The following is a 22195-nucleotide window of genomic DNA, read 5'->3' on the forward strand; positions in this document are numbered from 1 at the left end:
TCTCTTCTTTATCTCTGAGTTCCCTATGGAGAGGTAGTAAAGAATTTAGACCAGAAAGAGACTTTAATTCTAGCCTACACAGTCTTAAATGACCTGGCCCCACTTTACCTCTTTGACCCTGTACTCCGCTGCTCTCTGCCTCTCTCACTCTGCCGCATCAGTACTGGTCTTGATGCTCTTCCTTGAGCAGGTGTGGCATGCATCTTCCCCACAGCCTTGACCTTGACTGTTTCCTGGAGCAGTCTTAACCCACATATCTCCAAGGCCAATTCCCCGCTCAAATGTCAACTCTTCAGTGAAAGGAAGTTAAGGAACTCATTATTTTGTAATAAACAGGGAGAGGTTAATTCAAAAATTGGACGTTAAAGTGAGATTAAACCACCACAATTGCAGAGAATTTCTAATGGGACCAAATGGAGACAGATTCAGTGACGATGTGGAGGCAGAAATGTCACAGTTTGGCAGTAGACTAAGAACATAATAAATTATCCTGAGAATGCCTTTATAGCAACAAATAAGGAGATCCTGGCTCTGGCGATGAGAGAGAATTTGACAGTCAGGTGGTTTGAGCCAAAAGATAAGACAGTGTACCTCTACAGCAATGTCCTAGCTGGCGTATTATAGCTCTCTAGTAGAAAAACGAAACAAAGCAAAACAAAAGAAAAAACCAGTCATAAAAAAGGGTAAAGTCTCAGTTCATTTCTAACTCCCTTGCTAGAGTTGGTAGGGTAATGTCTTTGCCCATGGGAAAAAAAACACATCAGGAACTTATTCTGCCTCTTTTTTCAAGTTACTATTTCTCCTCTGTGTACAAAAATGCATCTTCAATTTTCCTGTGCAGAACCAGGACAATAAGTAATTAACTATTTCTGAAGTTTGGTAGTTGATTTTCAATTAATAAAAAGACCAACAGATTCATACTTTAGGTTTTAGGTATGACATGTAAGCATGTGATTTTAGATAACCTTAATGTTCTCTAAAAACATCCTCAGAATTGTTAGACATTTATATTAACAAACTACCAATACCATGATGTCCAGGTTTATCTCTGTGTTCTTATACATGAACAATTTGACATAAGGTAAAAAAAGACATTTAAAGATGTTTAAGAGGTAATTTAGAAAATAGTCACAGACAAAAATAGTTGTTAAAGAATTGAAATTAGCAGTGTGTCTTTAAAAATAGTTTCCTGGGGCGCCTGGGTGGCACAGCGGTTAAGCGTCTGCCTTCGGCTCAGGGCGTGATCCCGGCGTTATGGGATCGAGCCCCACATCAGGCTCTTCTGCTATGAGCCTGCTTCTTCCTCTCCCACTCCCCCTGCTTGTGTTCCCTCTCTCGCTGGATGTCTCTGTCTCTGTCAAATAAATAAATAAAAAATCTTTAAAAAAAAAAAAAATAGTTTCCTCTTCAAAGCTATTAAAGGAAAAAATTGTGAAGACTTAGAAACACTGTGTAAAAGGTAGCAAGTATTCTTGTTAAAATGACAAGAAGATGACGTTTTGACAAGGCAGATCATACCTTAAATGTCAGGGACGACATGATGTCACTAAGGAGTTGCAATTCAATAAAGTAGATTTATTACTTAAAGAAAATAGCAAAAGAGGAAAAATACAAAGATGTAATACTTACATAGAATCATATTAACAAAAACCCAACTTCAGAGTATCTTGAGCCTGATATTAGTGTGACTGAAGAAAGCATTTGGACCTGTAGCTTAAATCAGAAAGGTCAGTGTGAATTTCTGGGATAAAGAATAGATTGCTTTCCTGGAATGTATCGGAAAAGTGCATTAATTTATATGTTTATTTCAGTTACACATTCACCTAAAAGCTGTGATTATTGTATACAAATTTCTCTTCACATTATAATTTCTATAATATGAAGAAAATAATTATTGTGAAAATATAATCATTATTGATAGACCTTTAGGAATACTTAATATAAATTATTTAAAGGAAATGTAATTTATGATTAGTTGTATATAAATCTCCATGATTTTTCTGTTCTTAAGTATTGAAAATGAGGTTCATTTTGAATGCCATCTCTAGGATTCAGCAATAATATAAATATGATTAACTGAAATACAGACATGTTCAGATGACATTCTAATCCAAAACTTACTATCAATTTAACTTTGACTTTCTTTATTCTTCACACTTTCATTTTTGTATGAAAGTGTCTCCTTTTCATCATGCTTACAGAGATGTGGGAAAAAATGTTTGTCCTGCTCTGTAGTCTTGTCCACTTCACACATCAGTCATGCCGTTCTGTGGGTCATTGTGAGGAGGATATGAGAGGCTTTGCTGATCATACTGGTTTCTCTCAAAACAGTCGCACATTTTGCCTTCTGATGTAAAGCACAGCATTTCATCAGATGCTGTAAAATAAAAGATGCTCTAAAAAAAGAAGAGGTCAAGCGTATTTGGCAAATGCTCCTACTTAGGGAATAACAGTGAACACTTCTTGTTAAAGGCTTTGAGATCTGCAGTAAAGGAATGCGTTTCTCTATGTTGCTTGATTTCATTATACCCTTTTCCACATAGTACCTATTATATAATGTATAATTATAGTTATATAATTAATAATATAAATCCTATAATGTTTGCCTTAAAGAATACATACGAAAAATCCCATAATGCTATATGATTCCATTTCTATAGAATGTGAAATTGTGTGTGTCTGTGGGTATACTATGAGCATATGAGGTAAACCTTAAGAAAGCAGGAAAATGGCAAACACAAAATTCAGGATGATAGTTGCCTGAGACAGGGGAAGAGCGTGGGATCAAAGAGGAAGCAGGGCATAAAGGAAGCTTGAAGTGAATTGTAATATTCTCTTTCTTAAACAGAATGGTGGATAAATGGGTATGGGTATTTCTTGCATCTCTCTATAAAATCATCATGACATACATACAGACAGACAGATAAATAGGAAGACAGATATGTTGTAACGGTTGGAGGTCCAGAAGATGAAGAGGATCCAGCAAAGGAGACTGAGAATGGCCTTGCAGGGAAGTAGGAGTAGGATCAATTGAATTCATTCAAACATATTGTGTTTCAAGAAAGAGAAGAGAGTGGTTAATTCCTTCTGCCTATTTGTCTTCTAAGATGGGGAACAAGAATTGCCTACTAGACTTGGGAAAGTTGAGGTGGTCTTGACAAGACCAGTTTTGGAGCAGTAGTGGGTGATAATGGAGAAAATAAAATACAGACAGCAAGTAAACCCCTTTTTTCTATACGTTTTGCAGTAAAGAGAAGTAGGGAATTGGGGTACTGGAGAAAGCTATAGGTCAAGTGACATTTTTTTAAATGAGATATATTACGTATTTGCATGGCTATGGAATGATCCCATAAAGATGGAAAATGATGCTGCGGAAGAGATGTGAATATTGTCATAAGGGAAGCCCTTAAATAGATAGGACCCAATAAGTGGAAGGGTTGAACTTAGATCAGAACACATCCAGTTCACTCATTGATTAGGAAAAAAGGAGGTACTGGGACTTCTTTTCCATAAATAGCAAATGAAAACCTATGGTCAGGGCAAAAATTATAACTGGGGTCATCTGTGAGGTGTAAATTTTGGCTGTTTCTCTCATTTTCCTATTGTTCAGGACTTTGCCCTAGATTCAGGCAGTATCTCAGCGCAGGTGGTTGGGAGCCCTTCTGAATAAACTGCAACTTTCTAATAAATGATGGTGACTTTTTAGACTTTGGGGTAAATGTTCCACAGTCTACAGTGATCGGGCTTCATGTATCTCCTCCAAACAACTGCACGTTCTATGGCAAAATGACTGTCTCTGGTAGAACAATGACAAAGACGGCAGTATGTTCAGTCCAGAATCGGGCACGTCTGTATCCATGCAGTCTTCAAAGGCTGTCACTGTACCAGTCATTCAGTCACTTAGGCTATTTCTGCCATCATAAAGCAAATGAAAAATTTGACACTTACCTACTCTGGACAAACAGTACAGATCTTCAGGACTAACACAGAACTGATCTGTGATATAAGCTCAGATAGAATTTTAATTAAAAAATTGAAGCTACAGGCAGCACCTGGGTGACTCAGTTGGTTAAGCATCTATCTTTAGCTCAGGTCATGATTTCAGGATCCTGGGATCAAGCGCCCTGTCAAACTCCCTGCTCAGCGGGGAGTCTGCTTCTCCCTCTCCCTCTGGTGCTTGTTCTCTCTCTCTCTTTCTCTCTCTCTCAAATAAATAAATAAAATCTTTTTAAAAATTTAAGCTACAAAAATGAATTAAACACTTAATAATCCAGACTTTTGTCAGCTGTTGACAGACAACATTGAGTAGTATTGGAATTATTTTTCCTTCACTTGGTCAAACTTTTGCCATTTTATTTCACCTTCTTGTCCCACTCTGTTTAAATAGAATGTTGACAGTAAAAGTTGAATGCTGAATGTTGGCGAATTGTGCAATTTTTAGTTAATGTTTAAGCAGCATTATTTTTGCCTTGGAAATCTTGGCTTTAAGGAGGTCTCACATTTGTCCTTCAGTGTCTTCTTAGTTCTTCCTTTGAAAAATAAATTCTATTTCTACCCCTTTGTATTTGAGAGAAATGAATCCATGGTTCTGGAAAGAAGTCTTAATGCTGCCATTTTAAAAATGTTGAGAAATAAAGTCCTGTCTTCAGAGTCTTGGACTTCAGGGAGGAGGAGCAAGAAGAGAAAGGGAGGGAAGAAGGAGATTATTTCTCTTACTAGCATTGTTAATGAATTTAAGGAAAAGTAATAGTATTACAGAACAACTAAGTATTACAACTGTCATTTATCTACTGCAGTATTACTGTATTTTGTTTTATAGTTGAGTTCCTGTGTTTCTCTCTCCATTATAAACAACAACAGAAGGATCTCCTTAACAATGAGAGCTGACATTTATTGTGTGATTTTCCATTTCATATATCTGAAGTGTTTTATATGTGTTGTCTTATGTCTTGTACATCCTTGCATTCCCCAATGTATAGCATAATGCCTGGCATATAGTAAGAATCAAATAAATATTTTTCCAGTTACCTGTAAACAAGGAATTAGATGTGCCAAAAGCAATGCAGAGCTTTCACATGATGAAGGTTATTACCTGATAATATGATATAAAAGGCTCTGACAAAACCCTGTTACAGAACGCTGCCTTCATGGTTGACATACTAACAAAATTAGAATTGTTACTTAACTTTCTAGAGACACATGATTAAATTATGTTAAAGCAGTTGTTTCCTGAAAAACTTAATAGACCAGCTGGTGAACACCTTATCTCTTATTTACTTATCTCATCAGTCTTAGGCTTTATAGTGTAGTGGTTAAGAGAATGGGCTGTGCAGCCGCTGTAACTGACACTTAGTAGCTGTGTGACCTTAGGTTAGTCATTTAATCTCTCTGGATGTCCATCGCCTTATTTGTAAAATCAGGATTATAAATGTACTATTGGATGATGATTTTATGCATGCAAATGCTGAGACTAGTGCCTGGCAATATTATGAGGTGTGCAAGTATTAGTTAATAAAGTAGCATACCCTAAAATAGTGGTTCTCTGACTTTACAAGCATCAGAATCATCTAGGACTTGTTAAACCCCAGGTTGCTGAACCCACCTCTAGGTTTCTGATTCAGTAAACCTAGGGTAGGGTCAGGGAATTTGCATTTCAAATAAATTCCAAAGGATTGCTGCTGTTCCTGGTCCATGGTCCTGGAACCACACTTGGAAAACCATTGGCCTACAGCAGTGCTTTTCAAACTATGCGTGGTGAAGGAATGAAAGTTTTAACTTGTTTGTTTCGTTATATGTCAATCTGTCATAGACAAAGTCTTTGGTAACATACAATAAATATTAATCACCTGGAAAGTGAAATGAAAAGCATAGTTATTCTTGGATTGGAAATTGATTTTGTTACCAGATAAGTGGGACTTTGCACCTTCAAAAAAGGAGACAATTCATATAGCAAATAAAGTGACTGTGTACACTGTTTCATGTTAGGCTGGTCCCCTTCTGGTATTTTAGCAATCCTTTTGTTTTGTTTTGTTTTTTACCCTCTTTTAAATGAAGACTAAAACGGAGCATATCCGTAGGTTTCTGGGCTTAAGATACGGATATCTTTGGATGCTATTATTCTGCCTACCACACCAGTCATCAAAAGTTCTCATGAAACTTACCAGTCAGGCAACCCTGATCCAACTAGAGCTTCTAAAAATCGTTGAGGCACTTTAATATCCAAAGCCTGATTTTAAACGTAACCAACCTACAGACCAAAAAAAAAAAAAAAAAAAAAAAAAAAAAAAAAAAAAAAAAAAAAAGAACTGTTCTACAATACCTATTACAATGAATTTGTCCTTCAGATAATTTTACTCTTACATAAGGATTAATTTATTTTTCCATAATTACTTGCCAACATTATTGAAAAATTAGCAAAGTTCACATTAAAAGGTCATTTTTTTCTCCATGATTATAAATACTGGGCCCTCGGTCCCTCAATGCCAGCCATCTGCAGGACTTGCATAGTAGCGATCTCATTTAGGAATGTGCCTGTGTATTCTTGTTTTTCATAGTCCCACCTGACCTACTTTGTTCATACAGCCTAAGTTACTGCCTGGTTTTCAGTATAGTTTTTGATTTTGCTGCCCCTAAAACTGAAAATTCTCACAAGAAAAGGAAGCATATCCTTCTTTTGATGCCTACTTAAAACTCCAATTCAAAAGAATAACACTGTATTTAAATTAAAGAAGTCTCCCATAAACTCCACGCGTTCCCATGTAAAATAAACAAGTAAACTAACTAACTAAAAATAAGAATTTAAAGAGATATTGCATAAGGGTGACTATTTAAAAATTCAGAAGGTAGGTAACAAATAGTATTAGGATCAGATAAGGTGTCGGGGTCAGGATTAGCTGCAAATACCAAGGCACATAAGAACAGAAGCTTTAAAATGCTGAACTCTCTTTCTCCCATAAAAAAGAAGTATGGAAGTGAATAGTCCAAAGCTAATTGTATTTCACAGTTACAGGGCTCCTGGGTGACCCATTCTCTCTATCCCTTCTAAGAATTTCATCTTCATCCAAGGAAGCAGGTGGGAAGAAAGTGTGAAGGGGGAGGGAATGCTATCCTTCTCTTCCATTTAGCCTCATTTGTCAGAATTTCATTACGTGGTCACTCTTAGCTTCAAAAGAGGCTGGGAAATTGTTTTATTTTATTTTGTTTTGTTTTTTATCTAAGGAGCCATGAGCCCATGGGAAAAAAACTGGGAGAAGGGAATTCTGCATATTGTGATCTCATCTCTGCCATGCATGTAATTGTTATTTTCTTCTAGTTGCTGGTTTGCATCTTCTGTATTTCTTCAATGCATATATATGATCTTTATTCTTTTTTATGGAGGTTTTTTAAAATTATTTTTTATTATTATGTTCAATTAGACAGCATATTGTACATCATTAGTTTTTGATGTAGTGTTCAACGATTCATTAGTTGCGTATAACACCCAGTGCTCATCACCACACGTGCCCTCCTTAATACCCATCACCTGGTTACCCCATCCCCCCACCCTCTCCCTTCTGTAACCCTCAGTTTGGTTCCCAGAGTCCAGAGCCTCTCATGGTTTATCTCCCCCTCTGATTTCTTCCCATTCAGTTTTCCTCCCTTCCCCTGTGGTCCTCTGCGCTATTCCTTATGTTCCACATATGAGTGAAACCATATGATAATTGTCTTTCTCTTTTTGACTTATTTCACTTAGCATAATCCCCTCCAGTTCCATCCATGACGATGCAAATAGTGGGTATTCCTCCTTTCTGATGGATGAGTAATATATTATCTTTATAAAAGAAAAAAATTTAAACAGAAGTCCTGTCCCTGACTCTGCCTAGCCATGACTTTTGAAGAGAGAAGTAAGGTTACTGAGATACTGATTATGCAACTCACATTGCAGACTTCATTTTGTGGGAAACTGCCGATCATTATTAACTGTAATCTTTATCTAGCTCTCCTTGTTTCTTTCACTTGCTTGGAAAAGAAGTAATTATGTAACAGATGTGATTCAGACAGGAAAGAAAGTCCTTATTTAATCTATGGGCCTATTAGATAACTACTAAAAGAGGGACTCACCTAAGATAGATTTTCTCATATGGGTTTTTCTGGTGACAGCTCAACTCCTTTTAGGGTGTACTAATTTCAATGGCTTAAAGACCTTTGGAATTTATTTTAAGCTACAGTGTAGGCACACTAAGTATAGTATGCTCAAACTGGAGGGGGGTGGGAATTATGTTTTTACTCTAAGCTTCATTCCCTTTGCTGTTTTTTTTTAAGAGACATGATATTGCTACAGATTATGAATTTTGATGTTTAACAAAATGCTCCACATTTCTTTGAAGTCAAAAATGTCTCAAATGGGAATAGTTGCTAAAGAAGTTTGTTTAAGGAAGCTTTACATTTAAAAGGCTGAAAATTTTATCTGGACTAAGGCTAGGACCAATTTTTGGCAAATAATGGTTGTCATCATATATCTGTAGCCTTTGCCTCTATTTCTGTTTATAGTCTATACTTCTGAATTTACCTCAGTCACTAGGTAGATGGCAGTGATAAGGTCTCGTACGACTAGGAAGACATATTCTGAGAAGCCATTTACAAGTTGAGCTCCTAGATATTACAGGGTACCGAATAAGGTAGAAAGTTTTTTTAATGATCTTTTTATTCTTCTTTTTATTGAAGTATAATTAGCCTACAATGTTATATGAGTTTCAGGCATGCAAAATATTGATTCAGCAATTCTATACATTACTCAGTGCTCATCATGACAAGTGTAGTTGCCATTAGTCACCTTATAATGTTATTACAATATTGTTGTCTATATTCCCTATGCTATATTTTTCATCTCCATACAAACAGAAGTTTGTACCTCTTAATTCCCTTTATCTATTGTACCCAACCCCCAACCTACCTTTCCTCTGGCAACTACCAGTTTGTTCTCTATATTTGAGTCTGTTTTTTGGTTTGTTTCTTTATTCATTTGTGTTTTAGATTCCACAGGTAAGTGAAATCATATGATATTTGTCTTTCTCTGCCTGACTTACTTCACTTCATATAAAGCCCTCTAGGTCTATCCATGTTGTCTCAAATGGCAAGATTTTGTTGTTTGGTTTTTTTTTATAGCTGGAGTAATATTACATTGTATACATATACCACATCTTACCCGTTCATCCATCCATGCGCACATAGATTGTTTCCATAGCTTGGCTATTGTAATTCTGCAATAAACATGGGAGGTGTCTTTTTGAATCAGTGCTTGCATCTTTTTGATGAATATTCAGAAGTAAAATCACTAAATCATATGGTCATTCTATTTTTAACTTTTTGAGGAACCTCAGTACTATTTTCCATAGTGGCTGCACCAATTTTACTTTTACATTTCCACCAACAGTGTATGTTCCCTTGTCTCCACAATCTCTCCAATACATATTATTTCTTGTCTTTTTGATAATAGCCATTTGAACAGGTGTGATTTGATGTCTCATTGTGGTTTTGATTTGCATTTCTCTGATGATTGGTGATGTTGAGCATCTTTTCATGTGCCTGTTGCCCATCTTCTTTGGAAAAATGTCTATTCAGAACCTCTGCCCATTTTTTAATCAGATTGTTTATATTTTTATTATTGATGTGTGAGTTCTTTATATATTTTGGTAATTAGCCAAAATATCAGATATATGATAAGCAAATATCTTTTCCCATTCAGAAGGTTGCCTTTTTATTTTGTTATTTATTTTTCACTGTGAAAAAGCATTTTAGTTTGCTCTAGTCCCATTTAGTTTTGGTTTTGTTGAAATTGCCTTTGGAGTCAGATCCAAAAACATACAGCCAAAAGTGATGTCAAGGAGCTTACTACCTATGTTTTCTTCTAGGAATTTTATGGTCTTATATTCAACTTTTTAATCCATTTTGTTAATGTTTGTGTATGGTGTAAGATAGAGGTTCAGTTTCACCATTTTGCATGTGGCTGTCCAGTTTTCCCAGCAACTTTTATTGAAGAAATTCTCCTTTCCCCATTGTATATTCTTGCCTGCTTTGTCATAATTAATTCACCATATATGCATGGATTTATTTGTGGGCTCTTTATTCTTTTCCATTGATCTGTGTGTCTTTTTTTATTCCAATATCAGACTGTTTTGATTACTGTAGCCTTGTAGTATTAGTTCGCAATTAGGGAGCGTGATATCTCTAGCCTTGTTCTTCTCTGTCAAGATTGCTATTCAGGGTCTTTTGTGATTCCAACAAATTTTAGAATTATTTGTTCTAGTTGTATGAAAAATACCATTGGAATTTTTATAGAGATTGCATTGAATCTGTGGATTGCTTTCGGTAGTATGGACATTTTAACATTAGTAAATCTTCTAGTCCATGAGCACAGAATTTATTAGTGTCTTCAGTTTATTTCATCAGTGTCATAGTTTTCTGTGTACGAGTCTTTCACCTTCTTGGTTAAATTTATTTTTAGGTATTTTATTCTTTTTGATGCCTTTGTGAATGATAAATGTTTTCTCAGTTTCTCTTTATGATAGTTCATTATAGAAACACAACCAATTTCTGTATATTGATTTTGTATCCTGCAACTTTACTTAACTCATTTATTAATTGTAACAGATTTTTGGTGGTCTTTAGGGTTTTCTATATGTAAATCATGTCATCTGCAAATTATGACAGTTTTACTTTTTCCTTTCCTGTTTGGATGACTTTTATTTCTTTTTCTTACCTAATTGCTCTGTCTAGGATTTCCAATATTGTGTTGAATAAAAGTGATGAGAGTGGGAACCTTGTCTTGCTTCTAATCTTAGAGGAAAACATTTTAGCTTTTCACCATTGAGTATGATATTAGCTATGGGTTTGTCATATATAGCCTTTATTATGTTGAGGTATGTTTCCTCTGTCCTCACTTTGTTGAATTTTTATCAAGATTGGATGTCAAATTTTGTCAGATACTTTTTATGCATCTATTGAGATGATCTTATGATTTTTATTCTTCATTTTGTTAATGTAGTATATCACATTGTTAAAAATGCTAATGTCGAACCATCCTTACATCTGTGGAATAAATGCCCCTTGATCATGGTGTGTGACCCTTTGAATGTACTTTTAACTTCCATTTGCTAATATTTTGTTGAGGATTTTGTCTTTGTGTTCATCAAGGTTATTGGCTTGTAATTTTTTTTTTTGGTGCCCTTGTCTGGTTTTGGTATCAAAGTAATTCTGGCCTCATAAAATGAGTTTAAGAGTATTACCTCGTCTTCAATTTTGTGGAAAGTTTGAGATTAGCTATTAATCTTTGAATGTTTAATAGATCTTACCGGTGATACTATCTGGGCCTGAACTTTTGTTTTCTGAAAGGTTTTTTATTACCGATTCAATCTCCTTTCTACTAATGAGTCAATTCAGATTTTCTATTTCTTCGTGTTTCAGTTTTGGAAAGTTGTATTTTTCTAGGAATTTACTTATTTCTTGTAGGTTTTCCAGCCTTTTGGTGTATAATTGTTCATGGTAGTCTATTATGATGTTTTGATTTTTGTGATATCAGTTATAATTTCTTTCATTACTAATTTTATTTATTTGAGTCTTCTCTCTCTTTGGTTGGTGAGTCTAGTTAAACATTTGTCAGTTTTGCTTATCCTTTCAAAGACCGAGCTCTTAGTTTCATTGATCTTTTTTCTCTTTTCTTTTTTTTAAGTTTCTATTTCATTTATTTCCACTTGATTTTTATTATGTTCTTCTTTATACTAACTTCAGGCTGTGTTTGCTCTTCTTTTTCTAGTTCCTTTATGTGTAAAGTTAAATTATTTATTTGATATTTTTTTGTGTTTCTTGATGTAGACCTGTATTGCTATATATATTCCTTCTAGAACTGCTTTTGCAGCATCTCATAGATTTTGGATTGTTGTATTTCCATTTTTATTTGTTTCAAGGTATTTTTTGTTTACCTCTTGATTTCTTCACTGACCTGTTGGTTAGTCTGTAACATGTTATTTAGTCTTGTGATTTTTACAGTTTTCTTCTTGTAATTGATTTCTAGTTTGATCAGAAAAAATGCTTGATATGATTTCAACCTTATTAAATTTATTGAAACTTGTTTTGTGGGCTTAACATATGATCTATCGTGGAGTACATTTCATGTGCACCTGAAAAGAATGTCTTTTCTGATGCTCTGTGGATGGAATGTTCTGTATATCTATTAAGTCCATCTGGTCTAATGTGTCATTTAAGGCTGATGTTTCCTTATTGATTTTCTGTCTGGATGATCTATCTGCCAATGTAAGTGGGATTTTAAAATCTCCTACTGTTATTGTATTACTGTCAATTTCTCCCTTTAGGTCTCTTAATATTTTGCTTTATATATTTAGGTGCTCCTATGTTATGTGCACATATACTTACAAATGTTATATCCTCTTTTTGGATTGACCACCCCCATCATTATGCAGTTCTCTTCTTTGTCTTTTATTACAGTGTCTTTTTTTTAAAAGCCTATTTGTCTGATATAAATATAGCTATACCAGCTTTCTTTTCATTTCCATTTGGCTAGAAAATCTTTTCCCATTTCTCTACTTTCAGTCTATGTGTGTGCTTAGATTTGAAGTGAGTCTCTTGTAAGCAACATATAGATGAGTCTTATCTTTTTAATCCATTTAGCCACTCTATGTCTTTTGGTTGAATTTAGTCCATTTAAAGTAATAATTGAAATGTATGTACTTATTGCCATTCTGTTGTTTTTTGGCTGTTTTTTATAGTTTCTTTGTTCCTTTCTTCTCTTGCTCTCTTGTGGTTTGGTAAATTTCCTTAGTATTAAGTTTAGATTCCTTTCTCATTATTTTTTTGTATCTACTATAGGTTTTTGCTTTGTGGTTACCATAATGTTTACATATAACTGTTTATATACAGAGCAGTTCAAGTTTGTAGCAACTTAAATTTGAAGAACATTCTAAAATCTCTGCATTTTTAGCCTCCCACACATTTTATGTTTTTGATGTCACTTTTTAAAACTTTGTGTATCCCTTAACCTAATTATTGTGGTTACAGTTTACTAGTTTTGTCTTTTAACCTTCACACTAGCTTAAAAGTGGTTGATCCACTACCCATGTATACATATATTCACCTTTACCAGTGAGATTTTTACTTTCGTATGGTTTCTTGTTATTAGTGCCCTTTCTTTTGAGCTTATAGAAAACCCTTTAACCTTTCATGTAAGGCTGATACAGTAGTGATTAACTTTTTTATCTCTTAGTTGCCTAGAAAACTTTTTCTCTCTCCTCCATTTCTGAATCATAACCTTGCCATGTAGAGTATTCTTGGTTGGCAGGTCTTTGCTTTCAGCACCTTGAGTATATCCTGATACTCCCTTCTGGCCTTCAGAATTTCTGATGAGAAATCTGCACATAGCCTTGTGGGGGTTCCCTTGTATATAACATGTTCTTTTTCTCTTGCTGCTTTTAAGATTCTCTCTTTAACATGTGACATTTTAATTATAATTTGTGTTGGTGTGGTTCTCTTTGGGTTCATCTTATTTGAGAACCTTTGCTTCCTGGACCTACATGTCTCTTTCCTTTCCAGGTCAAGGAAGTTTTCAGTCATTCAAGGTAATTTTCTGCCCCCTTTTCTCTCTCTTCTCATTCTCAAATTCCTATACTGCGAATGTTATTCCGCTTGGTGTTGTACATTAGGTCCCTTAAACTATCTTTACTTTTTTTCATTCTTTTTTCCTTTTCTTGCTGTCTTTGGGTGAATTCCATGCCCTATCTTACAGGCTACTGATTCATTCTACTACTTCAGCCAGTCTGCTGTTGAACCATTTCAATGTATTTTCCATTGCAGTAATTGCATTCTTCAGCTCTGTGACTTCTCTTTGTTACTTCCCTATATTTTCCATTTCATTGTTGAAGTTCTTATTGTGTTTGTCCTGAATTTGGTGAGCATCTTTAGGGCCATTACTTTGAACTCTTTATCAGGCAGATGACTCCATTTCATTATTTTTTTTTCCTGAGATTTTTGCCTTGTTGTTTCATTTGTAACATATTCCTCTGGTTGGTTTTTTTTTTCTTCATTTTGCTTGACTCTCTGTGTTTGTTTTTATGTATTAGGTGAAATAGCTACCTCTCCCATTCTTAAAGGTGTATTCTTGTGTAGAACATGAACCTTATTGTTCCACCCTTAAACCTTTGTGATTATCTAAGTAGCCTGATTTACTCTTGATAGGTCCCAATTGTTGGGGGTATGGCAGGATCTGTTCATGTTCCAAAGGGAGTGATCTCAGTCAGCAACTAAATTCAGGCTAAGTGGAAGCCAGATCATAGGCAGCAGCTTTTAAAGTATACAAATATATATACATAGTCCCATGGGACCAGAGTCATAGACCCTGTTGACTTCCAGACCAGGAGATCTGGAGGTGTCCCCTGGGCAACAGTTGCAAGAACTGGGGCTTCAAACAGATGTATAAACTCCTTTCTGGGAGGTAATAGCAAGCTGTGGCAAGGCCAAGGGCAGGAGTACACATGATGTCTCCCTGCCTGTGTTCCCCATGAACACTTCTGTAACCTTTGGATATGTACTAAACCTGAAGCCTGTCCTTCAGTTGAAGCTCCAGGGCAATTAAATGGGCTTCTTTCATGTTCAGACTGTGGGCATATTTCGGTCTGTCATAGCCCTGGGTATGATACTCTGCCCAGAACTATCTTTCTTATTGTTATGGTCCTGTGGGGCCCAGGAGCACAAGACCCTCTCGTCATCAGAACCATGGAATCAAGAGGCATTTCCTCTGTGGATTGTGCTTTAGCAAGGCTGTGGAAGAGTGTTGGAGACAGGGCATACCTGCAGCCTTAGTGAGCCCTGAGATGAGCAGTGGAAAGACTGTTGGGAAAGACACACAGGAAGATACTAGAGCAAAAGCCAAGACATTTCATGTGAAAGGGTGAAAGTGAAAATATTCATCATAATGAGCTTCTTTTACTGGTTTTGTAACAAATGATAGGCAGTCCATATACTATCAATGAAAAATGAACTTTTTCTACTCTGATACTAATGATATTTATTATCTAATATAGTAAATTTGTGTTTAAAAGACTTGTTTTCTTAAATTACCCTTTTTGTTTTATTTTTTAATATTTGAGAATTATTTATTGGATTTGAGTAAAAACTGGCATTTACAAAGTGAAATCACAATGACTACAAAAATATTGCAACTTAAAAGAACACCATATTTCCTAGTAGATTTTAAAAATTTCATTGACATTTAGCCCTTTCACAAAAAGAGAAGTTTGGGATGCGTTTATTGTTGAATCATAGATGCCTTTGTTCAAGGAGCACTGAAGAGCTAGACTTGAGAGGTCCCCTAGTATGGGGCCTACTTAAACACAATTGCAGTGAAAGCCCTGTCCTCTGCTTTTGTCTTCCCTGGTATGACTTCAGCATTACTCACTCAATTCCTCTCCCTTTTATAAAACCCAGCACCATTCTATTCTAGCCAAGTTTATCTCTGCACTACTCAGATAAGCCCCATGCTGCTCTTTGTAAATGTCACTCTTAGAAGAGGATGGTCTTAGGGTGTTTTCTGAAAGAATTATTTTCTAAAGGATTCAGTGACTGAATTCACTCTGAAGGATAGTTTGGGTTGGGGGCTTTTTTTAACCTTCCAGGAGAGTGTCTGGAGACAGAGCAGGCAGCCCATTATTGACTCAGAAAACTCTCTGGACTTGTTAGGTGAATCAACAGAGTAAAAGAATAGGTCTGAGGTAGATGCCCCTGCAGGTCTGATGCCAGCAGCCAGGTTTCTTAGTGGCCTCATCTGTCACAGATTTTAATATCTGCATAGGAAAACTGTTCAGTGTTACCCATTTAGACTAGTGAATTAGACATCTATAATATAACTTATTGGAGTATCAAAGCTGTGAGATGTCTATTTTGTGACAGTTTAGTCAGATTTAGACTGTTTAGTCAGAATTGATAATACAGATGATCTTCAAGGGCTTCTTCATTTACAGAAATGTATATGGGATGATTTTGTACTTATTTATGTATTGTGCTAAAGGTTTTCCTTGGAAGTTCATAAATGGGTGCCTATTGTAGTTTAAATCATTCTAAATGACTGCCTCTAAGATTTAAGTCATTTTTAAAATGTTACAAAAAACAAATGTCACTTAACATCTAGAATGTTCTAGAGTTAAAACAAATTTATCCATAATAAAGTCGCAAAAATTTTGTACACTAGAGAGGAAGGTTGACTTCTACATTTGGGGTCCTCAATTGCCTAAATACTAATTTGAGAGAAAGGGGAGGGAAGCCAAGAATAAAATCTACCAGGATATTGTAGGGTAGGAAGAGGAATCTTTGGTATGTGTAGTGATATTGCTTAATAATATCTGTTTTGTATAGCATAAATCAATATAGAAAGATAGCTCATTTATCTCTATTATGAATTAATTTTAATTCAAATGCTTGTTCACTAATATCTCAATAGATTTTAACTTTTTGTATTTTTTTCTAATCATAAATTATTATGCTTCATTTAGAAACTTATTAAATGTAAAGCTGCATGAAAAAAAGTAAAGCTCACCCATATCCCATTACTCAGAGATAACTATTACAGTATAGTCATGCATTATACTTTCATCTAAATGGAAAAATTGAAATTCTACTTTAGATAGTGTTTTCATCTTTTTTAAATTTCACTTACCTGTATCATTAAGTGTTCACCAGTGAGATCATGTATAATAGTTGCATAGTAGTTCACTATGTGGCTGTACTACAGTACCAAAATTAATTTAGTTCTTCCTGAACCTTTAGTTTCTTTTTCTTTTTTTCTCTTTTCTCCTCTTTTCCTTTCTCTTCTTTTCTTTCTTTTTCTAGTGTTTGAGGCTATCTTAAACCATTTCACAGTGAAGTACTTGATTACTTACATATATCTCTAATTGTTTCTGTCCAGTGCATCACTCTGAGTGGGTTAAAGAATAGGAACTCATTTATGTTTAAAAATGTAAATATTTTAAAACTAATGTAGTGTTCATAAATAAGTTTTATGTATTTATTTTAAGAATAAACTGATTATTTATTGTAAGAGCCCAAAACTGGAAACAACTGAAATGTTCACCAACAAGAGCATATTGCCATTCAAAAAGGTATATACTGTATGATTTCATTTATATGAAACCCTAGGAAAGACAATTCTAATTAATAGTAATGGAAAGCAGTGGTTGCCTGTAGCCAGAGGTAAATGGTGGGAATTGATCGACTGTAGAAAATTTATAAAGTACAGGTAAGCAAAGAGAAGGGAATTAGACTTAATGTTTAGAGATTTGTATAGTGCACCTTTTTTTTAGATACATAGGAACAGGAAGGACAAATTCAGTTTAGTGAGGCTTATTTATTGACTTAACAGGTAAGATTTCATAAGTAACCCTGCCACTTTTGCTATTTTCAAGATTATTTTACGCTGTCACTCTTTTACTATCTTTTTAATTTTAAAAAATATTGTGCACTGCTCTATCACTTAACTGTAAGAAGAAACCGCCGTATGATAATGATAATCAGTAAGTCTGTTTCCTGTTAAGTGTTTCTGCAGCTTTGATCTCCATTTATTATAGGAAGCAGTGGAGATTCCTAAAGTTGTTATTAGTTTCCCTAAAATTAGCCTACATTATAAAGTTACTAATATGCATTTAAATTAAACAATAGCCTCTCTTCTTCTGTCCTTCAGCTGAAGAATTTTCCATGTTTCATTATGTTCCATTGTCTACCTTACAGCAGGGCCCCTCAGCATCCATGCCACTGACATGTTGTTGGGGGCACACTCCTGTGCCTTGTGAGATGGTTAGCAGCACCCCAGCCTCAACCTCCTAGGTGCCAGTAACATCCCAGCCTGAGTTGTGACAAACAAAAATGTCCCCAGACATTCCCAAATGTTGTTCAGGAGGCAAATTCACTCCTGACTAAAAGATAAGGCAGCACTTTATTGTATCATTAATATTCCTTAATTACACATACCTCCCTCTCAATCACCTAGTATTTTTCTGATTATTAGGCTCTGGCCTTTGTGTTCTGCTGTGATTTCAGATTAATGAGGTAAAACTTTGAGATGCTTGGCCATGTATGTCCATATACACCCCAGTTACTTCTGAACATCAACTAAATAAAGGCACCCTTTGGAATGCCACTGTCTTGAGCCATGAGAAATGGAGAGACACTACAGATCTGACCAGAGTTCTTACAACTTTACAGCTGGTGTTTAACTACACATGACTGTCTGCTAGATTTTATTCAAAACAAATTAAGCAGACTTAATTTTACTTCTACATATAAGCAGGTGTTTAACAAGGTTAAAAAAGTAAGGGCTCCGGGGAATTCTCAAGTTAGTGGAAATCACTGGTGCTTTTCCAATTAGCTGGGAAAGAATGCTTGGAAAAATTAGAGGCATTTGATAAGAAGGAGAGAATTTTAACAGTGGAAATAGCTATCCTTATTGTCATTTTGGGTTAGATAAAGGTTATCTTCCAAATGGGAGGCTGGTTGAGTATACCTTAGAACAATTATTAACTCATGTTCAACAGTTACTGTCCTAAAGAAACAATCTGGGGGAGAAACCATAAGAGAACAGAGTCGTCCTCATGGAACTTACAGTATTGGAGATAATTATACATAAACATTTTTACACTTGGATAACTTTACTCAGTGAGAAACAGTTACTTTATTGATTGGCAGTGTTTCATCAGTTGCCAAATGGGTCGCACAGACGGTAACAGCAGGAGTTTAGACGACAGAATTCTGTAGACTGGAGAGGTCAGAAATGTGGCATTGGAAAAGCTCGTATCTGAGCTTGGAAAGGATATAGGCAGAGGAGGTAAAGTGGAGAATCTCTGTGGAGGAGGGTGGCATGTGTTAAGAGGCCGATATCAGAGAGCTCAAGGGATATTTGGTGTGTAGAACTGGAAAAAAATAAAATAAAAAGAGAGAGAGAAAAAAGCCAGAAGGAGAGACTGAAGCCAGATCCTTGAGGGCTTGACTATCAGGCTAAGGAATTTTGATTAAATAATGGAAGTTAATGTTTCCTACACTGGTTCTGTGAAATAGTAATCCAAACAGATGCCTTTTGAATAAAGTGTTCTATGGTTAAATAAACTTGGAAAGTGTTGCATGCTAAGTGTGTATGCCCTCCTGGTGACTTCAAATGCATATTGGTATTTAAAGGCTATGAATAGCTTCTTTTAAGCCAGAATTTACAAATGCATTTGATCACAAGGTACATATGGGGGAGGGTTATGGGGAATAAGAACATAAAGTACCTAGCAACAGTGGAACAACTTAGAATTTGCAATTGATAACAGGGAGGCTTTAACCATGTTTTAGAAACAGGAGGTGGTATTATCAAAGAGATATTTTAGTCAGTATCAGCTTGAATAAAATATTCAAAAGATGGGACCCTTACAACAGAGAAAGCTTCTGTTCCAGGTTTTCATTGATTTGGTTTTTTATTCTTTCATCCCTCCACAAATACTTATTAAGCAAATACTATATGTTGTGTGCTAAGAAAGGTGAATAAAATGGTGAAAAAAGGAAAAACGGTCTTTGCCATCATGGAGTTTAGAATCTAAAGGAAGACAAATGTAGATTTAAATTTTTACAGATACTGTTAAAAATAAAGAAAAGAAAAGAAAGATTACCCTTCTACTTTTTTGTTGAACAATAATGCAGAAAGAGACCATTTCACTTCTCCTAAATATGTCACTAAACCTTGTTAAAATAATTTAACATTACTGATCTTAAGGTTTAAGTGTAGCTTTATTTAATCTTGGACCAACCTAGCATTTTGAAAATAACATTTTAAAATATCAGTTTGGAGAGAAGAAAGGAAGTATAAGGAGAAGAGAGAGAGAAGAGTTTTTATTTGTAATGTGTTTGCTTTTGTTTGACATACATGCAAAAGAAAGTGCACATATCACGAAGGTACAACTTGATTAATTTTCACAAACTGAACACACCTCTGAAACCAAAACAGAACAGAATGTTATCAGCCTCCCTCATTTTCCTTCCAGTTATAACCTTCCCTGCCCATAAGAGTAGCCACTATCCCTACTACTTTCATTAAAGACTGTATTTGCCTCTATGTGTGTGTGTGTACGTATGTGTTGTGTATAAAAGCAGTCATCCATTATATAGAGAAGGCATATTTGGTTCTAAATACAGATCTTTCTGTAATTCAGTGTTCTCAAAATTGATCACACGTTGGTAGCACCTAGGAGCTTTTAAAAGTTGCTCATCTCTAAATCTTACCTAAAAGGTTACTTAATGTAGTTGGTATGAGATGAGGCCTGGACGACAGTCTTTTCAAAGCTCTCCAGATGATTCCTCTGTGCACCTAAGGTTGAGACTCCCTACCGTAATGTGTTGAAAGTCAATCCATAGATGTTTACATAATATTGGAGCTAGCTTTATTCCCAGCTGTCTGACTAATATTTGTAAACCCAAGCTTTCTGTATCTAGATTTTAGGTTGTAATTTGGCAGAAAAAGTAGATATTATATGTGACTAATAACCCTCCCACGATCTGTCACCTGGGCAGCAAACCATTTTTTTTAATTCAGTACTCTGTGGGAGGTAACTACAGTTGCCTTGTTTTAGAGCAGCCTCTGCTTACAAGACACTGGAACGTTATCACCTGCCGGACTGCAGAACTGTCAGATTTGTGTCAAACTGCATTACCTGCTGGACACTGAGACTGAAGAGCAGTGAATCATTTGCTTGAGAGCTTTAGGAACCCCTTACGCCTGCAGGGGCTGTGGATGGCCCTGGGCACTGGGTCCGGTTTTCTCCTCAGGGCCTAAGGAAGTCTTCAGGGTAACTAAGGTATTCCAGACTTGGAAGGGTAGAGAGTTGAGTTCTCAGGAATCTAGAAAATGGGAAGTGTAGAAGCATCTGAATTCTATGAAATGATTTTCATTGAGCTTGAAGATCGGCTTAGTAGCGAGCTGATAAAAGTAGATTTATTTCATTTATTTTTTATCTTAGAAGTTTTCTGATGTTAGTAAAATTTTGAAAGAATTTTATTTTGCAAATGATAAATGGCAATTCCAAGAGTCTTGAAGAGGTTCATAAGGATTCAGCAGAAGGACAATTTACGTTCCCTGAAATACAGTGGAATCTGCGGTTCATTTTGCAAAGTCTCCTAAAGAATGCTTCTCCCCACCAATCAGAAGAGCTGGTGCTATGCCACCCTGGGATGTCTTCGTACTATGGTGATATGTTGAATCTCAGCCATTCAGAGCCTGAGATGTTCCTTCCTGTTCTCTGAAGATCACGTGTCTGTTTCTTGCCCTTTTTATACTTCCTATGGTCTGAGTTAGTTATGTTTGCTTTTTGAGGATATAGCAGTTAATAAGAGATAAGACCCATGCTCTTAGGGAGCTTATAGTCTAGTAGAGGAGTCACAAGATAAAGTTAGCCAATAAATAAGGATTTCAGATGACGACTAATGCTATGGAGAATACAAAACAGAAGAAAGCAACATTAGAAGACCCCTCTGAGGAGGTGGCTTGTGAGGTGAGACCGCAGATAAAGAGAAGGAGCATTTTAGTGAACCCCTGGAGCAACAGCATTCCAGGCAAGAACAGCAAGTAGAAAGGCCTTGAGGCAGGCATAGGCTTTGACAGGTTTGAGGATCAAAAGGAAGCCCAGAGTGCCTGGAGCACAGTGAGCAAGAGGCAAAACTCAAAGAGGTAGACAAGGGCGTTACAGAGGGCCTGGGTAGTAGGAGGAGTTTGGATTTTATTCTGAGTTCAGTGGGAAGCCCTTTGAGTCTAACAGGTTGATTGCCTTCACTTTATTTTATTTTAGCATACAATTAACCAGACTTTTAAAAAGCAGAATGAATCCATTTTTCTCAGAAGATTAGACATTTATGAATGTTCTTTCAGCTTCATATTAACCTCAGGAGAATTCGTACCATAATCTCAAAGGAAGATACAAGAGAGATGTATGTTTAGATTCTTGCCCTTTATCCTATTAATGATTGAACTTGTGGTCTGTGGTAATCATTAATTGAATTTGATTTGCTGAGAGCTGCAGATTTCTTTAAAAACCTATATTTTATAAAATTACATTCTCTATGTAGTGCAGGTAAATATGGAAGGAAGCACCGGTGTGAGACCTTCATTGGATTTTAGAATGATATTTGCTTTTAATTT

At 35.7% G+C, this 22195-nt stretch overlaps 1 protein-coding gene across 1 annotated transcript in view; it reads left to right on the top strand.

Annotated features, from left to right (window-relative positions):
- GPR158 (G protein-coupled receptor 158) overlaps positions 1 to 22195 on the top strand; it is a 473863-nt gene that overhangs the window by 335607 nt on the left and 116061 nt on the right.

Source organism: Ailuropoda melanoleuca, chromosome 15 (assembly GCF_002007445.2).
Source record: "Ailuropoda melanoleuca isolate Jingjing chromosome 15, ASM200744v2, whole genome shotgun sequence".
Taxonomy (NCBI): domain Eukaryota; kingdom Metazoa; phylum Chordata; class Mammalia; order Carnivora; family Ursidae; genus Ailuropoda; species Ailuropoda melanoleuca.